The following is a 7,851-nucleotide window of genomic DNA, read 5'->3' on the forward strand; positions in this document are numbered from 1 at the left end:
GGTAGACACTCGTTGGTCTCCTTGGTTGTTACTACGATTGGAATTGTCGAAATTGTTTTCATTTCTGTGTGTGTGTTGCTAGCATTGAGATGTGCCATGCCAGCTGTCACTGCAGCTGTTACGGCGACTTGGAATGTAGTGGGGTCTATCTGTAGAACTGGTGTTGCGTCGATATACTGGTTACTTCCATGTGAAGGCATGATTGTGTTTCATGGTGTGAAATTAGTTTCTAAGTAACTGTGACAATAGTCAATTTTGGGTCAAGTCAAAGTCAAAAAAGTCAACGACTCAATTAACCCTTGTATATTAAGGTTTTCGTTATGTAATTACTAAACAACTCGCTATTTTAATGAGAAAACATCAATTGGAAAATTTGCGTGTTTATTTTTCCTTAGCCTTGATAATGATAAACGATGAACCAAAGAGATAAAACACTATTGCACACTCATCGGGAGTGTGTAGGACATTAAAACATGGCTTAACGGGGTTTATGGACCTTGCATTGTGAAGCCGGACACTCAAAAAGGTCACAAACGAAACCTCCCTCAATCGTTTTCACTCTATCTCTTTCTATTTAAAATCTCTCCTAAATCTCTCTCAAAAGTACTCGTAACTTCTCGTAATCATTCGGGTCATCCAGACCCTTAACCGGTCCAAAAATTGCTTAAAACGAGGCTAGAACGGGTAAAATACCCCAAAAGACCTGAAACCCCTTCCTAGGGCCGAAGCCTCTTAGAGGCCGAACCCTCTTGGACTGGAAACATCCCGAGCCAAAGCACAGAGCCGTGGTCATCCAGCCGCAGCCACCGAGCTAAAGCCCGGAGCAACAGACGTCAAGCCTGCAGCCACTTCGCCTTCTATTTTCCGTCGGACGAAGCCGCCTGCGGTAGCAGCTCGGACCGCAGCCCCTCCTTCTCCTCGGATCCGCACAAGTAGCCAAAATCACTCCAGTTCTAGGATGCTGAGACCAAGACTTCGCCCAGACTTCAGATTTTCCACCTCTTTACCCGGTTTTCAACCACGACTCAGTTTTAAGCCCGTTTTTAATTATTTTAACAGGGGATTTTCACCCAAAACTTTATTTTAACATATTAAGACCCATATGTTTTAACTAATCACATTTTAAATGCAAATCTTATCCAAGATTTAGTGGTTGGAGTAATTAAGGTGGAGTGTTGACCTTGCTTTACTTTCTGACAAAAGCAACCACCCCCTCACCCACTCTATGGTCAGCCACTCCTCCCACCATACTTTGGTCATGTCAAGGTAGTTTCTCATCATTTTTCCCACCCTCCCCACGTTTTTGAGCTGGAACAACCCTCTCTCTTTTCTCATTCTCATACACTTCTCTCATTTCCACCAAAGGTCAAACACAACTTTTCTCTCAAACTTTCTCTCAATTTTGGGATTTCAAGGTTGATCATCAAGTTTTATTCCACTCTTGGTAAGTATAATTCATCCTCCTTGTGATTATTACACTTCATTCTACTCAAATCATGGGTTTCTCACACAAATTCCATCCCTTTGGTGTTAGATTCTCAAAATCTTCAAGACTTCTTCAAGTAATCTTGAGTTGAACACTTCCCTTCTCCAACACTCATCCACTTAAATCACACAAGGTGAGTTCATACCCCTGCATTTCATGTCTTCTTAAGTTTTAAGGGGGGGGGGGGGGATACAAGTTAAATCTCCAAGAACACAAGTAAATGCTTCTAACAGCTTTCATCAAAAAGTTAGGTTCCATTACAGACTGTTTTGATCATCTTAAACATTTTATTTTTCAAAAATGTTTTAGGTGCAAGTAGATCCAGTTCTTAGATTTACAATTGTTACTTTCACATCTCCATACGATTTTTTTTTCAATTTATGGTGATTTTTACAAAACTGCCTATCATTTCAAGAACTTATCCTGACCAGTCCGTGATTATGGACGTTTTCACCTAAGTTGGATGTCACTAAAAATCATGGGAAAATTTATGAACAAATTAGACTCATTTTCCAAATTCTCAGAATTTACGGATTCTGATTTGGACCTATTATGAATTTTCTATAAATTTTCTAAGGACAATGATAGAAAATGTTAATAACAGAAAAATGCTATCAATTTCATTTCACCTTGTAACATGTCGAGCAGGGTGTATATCTTTATGTGAATATATGTTATTGCAAATAAATGACATTTTGTCTTAGTATATAGACATGAATCAGTTAATAAATGGATTTTGATATATACATGGAATATAGAAGATAACAAATTGTTATAATCAAAGTACATCCATTACATACAAACATTTGAATAAACTATGATAAGTATAGTTTACGTACATTACCACTACTACCCTTGTTTTGATAAAATATAATAGGTATAGTTTATGATGCATTACATAACACACTCATACAAAAAGGGTACATTTATACAAAAGGAATTTTCATTACATTACTCGTAAATTCGTTAATGACTTTGTGAGACATTCGCTTCACATTTACCAATAAGTCATGTATTGTAACCAGAGTCTCCTGGAGGGAGAGCGTGATAGTTGTATATAGATCTATATTGGGTTTGACAAACCCACACCTTAACTGCACGCAACAGTTAGACTGGCAGGTCTAGGGTGACAAATATCATAACATTTTCAACGCCTGTAGAACGTTGTTTCAGGCCAGCTAGTTCATAGCATGGTTATAATAACTCATAGAAAGTATTAACAAACATAGGAATTTACGGTAATTTCATTGAAATTAATAGAGTTTATGTTGATTTAAACTTGCATTATTTACTATAAGTAAAAAAGGTTACTTATACATTTCGGTCTCTGGATATAAGACTACATTTCACGTTTTAAGGAAAATATTGGATTTTTCTGGAACAAACATGTCATTTACAAGAGAAAGGCTTTTATCAATTAAAAAAAAGCTTATGAACTCACCAACCTTTGTGTTGACACTTTTTCAAACAACTTGTATTCTTAGGAAATTACTAAACAGGTAACTAAGTGCATTTTGAGGACGGGACGTAAGGTGTCAAACATTTCACATTTTGTCAACATATTGTAATTGATTTGGAAACATGTAATTCATACAATGATGTAACTGTTTCAATTATATTTATGTTGGTTGTGTTTGCTTGAATTACTATTGCAATTGTGGTTATGATACTATACATGAAGTCCTCCACCCCCGGACATTTCCGCCATCCTTGGTTTGGGGGTGTGACAGTAACTATGGTCGTTGTTAATTGTATTCTATCTATTTATACATACGCATATAAATTTTACGTTTTGTTGGAAAATTCTAAAAGTTTCGACCAACATCCTTGTGATGTATTTATGGTAGTGAGTAGGAGTAGGTATTGTACCAAGGTTAGGTTTAACAAAATAGAATATAAGTGTCAAAATGTTAAGTTGATCTAGTTTCATGGTTTTGGAAGGGCATATCTCTCTTGATTTTAGTATTACTAGTTGTGATGAAAGTGTGATAAGTCTAAAACATAGTGTGAGTTGTGTAGTCACTAACTCACAAGGTTATATTAGTTTACTAGTTATTAAAATGACACGCAGGATGCTCTACTATCTCACATATCACGTGAGTGGCCCCCTTCTAACTTTCTGATTTTCTATGATTGTCCTAGTTTTAGCTACAAAGATTAGTTATCTCATGGCTATTTCTTCCCCTAAAAAGTGTAGGTGGTCCATATTGTTTTCCCTGATCTATTTGTAGGTATGGAATCTATATGGTGTTCTTTGCTCTCCGTAGGTGGGTTGGGTTTGTATTGTCATGTTTCGGGCTTTGCTACAAATCTCCATTACTTCGTGATGGAGAGTCTGAACCCGAATGTTCGAGCACACCTCTCATAGAACAATCAGAGGTAGGGTTTGATTTATAGGTGCTAGGGTCCGATGTATTGTGTAGTGGGTGTATGTAGGTTGTGTGGACATGGCCTAGAAAAATGAAGCTAAAAAGGGTCGCATGTCTGCTCTTAATAGGGTAAGGTTGGTTAACAATTTATCTAGCGCTTTTTCTTCGACCGATCCGTTCTCGGAATCCTCCCCGTTAACCCTCTTCTGGTTCTTCCTCAACTCTTATGTTAGTTTTTGTAGTGGGGTTACGATGTCTAGATATGTTGTTTGTGCGAGAGTAAGAGTTTAAAAAGAATCTACGAGATTAATAAAATCAATTCTATTGAAATTTTTATGGTGATCCTTACCGAGTCCTCCTATAATCATGTAGTGTATACAGGTTGTATATAACTAAGATCAAATAGACGTTCAAATATGTGATCCTATTCTAAGACCACAACCAAAAAGGAACATGAAGTAGAGTAAAATCACAAATTGTAAGTCTATAATATCTTAATTAGATATGACCTTAGCATATACACTCAATAATTATAGATCTAGCAGTAAGGGTCTATAAATTTTCACATAAGTTATGTATAGCGCTTTAAAATACTTCTATAGTATTTTAACATTATGTTTGATTCTAGAGTTTCTTGGTTTACAAAATTGATAAGGTTTTAGACTTGTTATTGTATAGTATCATAAAAATACTCCTATAGTATTTTAAACTTTATGTTTGGTTCTAGTATTCCTTTGCATGTAGGGTTGGTAAGTTTTAGACTTGTTGCAACACCACGACCATTCCTAGGCAAATGTTAATGACCTCTCAGATAAATATAGCTCATCAGGCTATATTCTTCCCAAACCTGATTATATATATCTAGGCCTACTCGTGCTGTTCAACTTTCTAAATACTTTTGTTTTGTTCTTATTATAACACTGCTCTAGTCTATATGTATACTTTTGTAAAAATATAGTTACATTTTAAAAGTATAACTCTTGGGAATAGTGTTTTAGATCCATTGTGTTTATATTTGTATATCTTATATGGATTGATATACTTAATTCACTATAAAAATGCTCTGATGCGAATCTGTCACACCTCCAAACCGGAACGGCAGAAATGTTCAGGGGTGGATGACGTCATGTATAGTATCACAAAAATTGCTTGATAGTAATCAAAGAAACACAACCATTATATTAAAAATATATAATTTACATTCTGTTCAAAGCATTGATTGTTTAACATCAAACTATGGCAAAAGATAATACGTAACGCTACTATGCTCCGTCTTCATGACACCTATGGAGGTACCTGTCTACTAGTTTCCTGAGAATACAAGTGAGTTGAAAAACTATCAACATTTACGTTGGTGAGTTTGTAAGAATTTGCTATATAAAATAATGTTCTTTGTTCCTTTAAAACGTAAATGTGTTCATCCAGAAAATCCTATATTTTCTACTGTAAATGTATCGTAGTCTTAATACCATAAGACCAAAATGTATAAGTTTCTTATGTTTATAATCTGTACTTTGAAGTTCTAGTCCATGCATGTGGTGTGACTCATATTGTTTCCCCTATGATCACTTAGAGTATACAAGTTATATATAATGAAGATCGAACAGACAGTCGAATGAGTGACTCTACCCTAACTCCACAATCAAACAAGTAACAGGAAGTAAAGCGGAAAACATGTATTCTAATGCCTACATGATTTTTATTATATATAACCCTATCGTATACGCTAAGTCATCATAGAGTAAACAATAATAGTCCCTTCAGAAATGTAAGTTGCACTGTGCTAGGAAAATAGTATGATGTAGTTGTACGAGTATGTAATCCCTTTAAACGTATGTTTCTAGAAATGTATCTCTTGTTGTACTATGAAATCGTGTAATGTAGTTTTATTATTATATAAAACTATTTTGAAAGTATGTTTGCCCTGTAACCCAAATGAAAAATTAATGTTTAAATGAAATTATCTGAAAATATATTACTCCGTAAATGAGTTGTTTTTTTTCATGTGAGCTCTTATAACCATATTGTGTCCTAAGATGGCCTGATTGCGACGTTCTTCAGGTATCGTAATGTTAACGACATTTGTCACCCCATGCCTGCTGGCCTAACTATAACTAACAGTCGAGGTATGGGATTCTCAGTCCGTATAGATCTATACACAAATATCTCGCTCTCCCTACAAGAGACTCTGGTTATAAGTCAGGACTTTTGCAGGCACTTAGATAAGTACTTGAAGGCGTCTTACAAATTGCTTCTACAAGGTTATGAGTAATAAACGGTAACCCTTTTAGTAAATGAATATAATGCTCTTTAGTTAATGAAATGTAATACCCTTTAGTTATGAAAATGTAATACCATTTAGTAATTAAATTGAAAACCCTTTTTGTAATGAATAACTGTATGTATATCTTATTACTATACCTGTTATAGTCTATATGTTTGTTTTCCGTATTGTGATCTAAACTTGGTACAATAATTCATATGTTCCATAAACTATACCTATTATAGTTTATATGATTCTTTCTGTATTGTGTTTTGAACTTGGTAATATGATGTGTAAGTTCCATAAACTATACCTATTATAGTTTATATGTTTGTTTTCCCGAAATGAAAGCCTTTAAATTCTCAACAGCTATGTATGTTTATTATCATAAATCTGAGTTTTTGAAATAATTTTTATATGTGTGTGTATATATATATATATATATATATATATATATATATATATATATATATATATATATATAATTACGATTGAAAAGACAGTCGAATAAATGATTCTATCCTAAGCTCACAAGCAAACAAGGAACATGAAATAAAGCAGAATCACCAATTCTAGGCCTGTTAAATCTTAATTATATATATATATATATATATATATATATATATATATATATATATGTATATATATATATATATGTGTGTGTGTGTGTGTGTGTTTAATAACGACAATGATTGATATTATTTAAAATAATTTAAATATTAACACAAGATTTCTTGTGTTTTACTTGTATTCCCCCTAAAACAATGAAAAATCGTGAAAACGTAGGGGTATGAACTCACCTCGGGTGTGTGTTCTTGGTTGGGTAGAATAGGGTTGCGATGAGCCTCGGGTTAGAACACGTGTAATTAAACGGTTCCTAATAATATTTATACACAAGATTAGATATGTAATTTAGATAACTAATAATTTAAAGTGTAAAATAAACACCAGATAGTAATAGGAATGCTTACCAAATTAATTCGTAAGAATTAATTTAAGTGATGGTTCTTCCTGGGAAACTTGAAGATATGAAGTGTTTAAAGATTTGAAGATTTAATGAAACTGGTTTGAAGATCATAAGGAATTATTATGAACATTTAGAGAAAATACATAACTTTGCATGTGAAAATGAGAAAAATGGGATGTGGATTTTGGTTCACCTATTTATATATGGGATAAAATAGGATGTGACATTACCTTGAAGTGTTTATTTTATCATCTACATTTTTGTGCCACCACCTAAAGTTTGAGTTCTCAGCTTATCTTTTAAACCGAAATCACTTTGATTTTGGTCCATGTGGGTTTCGGTATACGGAAGTTTGCAGTCAGGAGAGATTTCGGTCCTAGAGACCAACCGAAAACTAGTTTTCGGTCAGAATGGGGGACCAACCTCGCATGGAGTTTTCGTGGGTGTTCTCAGTGTACAAAGAAAAAGATTCTCAGTTCACATGAAATCGCCACAAGGGGATTTCGGTCCATACTTGGGATTGATTCCCAAAACGAAATCATCCAAATAAGGAGATTTAATTATTAGATGATAAAAAATATAATTATCTGAATTATAAATTGACATGTTTGACTTTTTATGTACTCACTTTGACTTTTGTTGACTTGTAATAACGGGTTGTTACATCAGGTTTGCTCTGAATCTCAGCTCCCAACTCAATGCCTACAACAATCATGACCAAGCCCATCAAAATCTCGAAATACCCAAAATGCCCTCAAAAGTCTAA

This window comes from Lactuca saligna, chromosome 7, assembly GCF_052625555.1.
Source record: "Lactuca saligna cultivar CGN05327 chromosome 7, ASM5262555v1, whole genome shotgun sequence".
Lineage (NCBI taxonomy): Eukaryota > Viridiplantae > Streptophyta > Magnoliopsida > Asterales > Asteraceae > Lactuca > Lactuca saligna.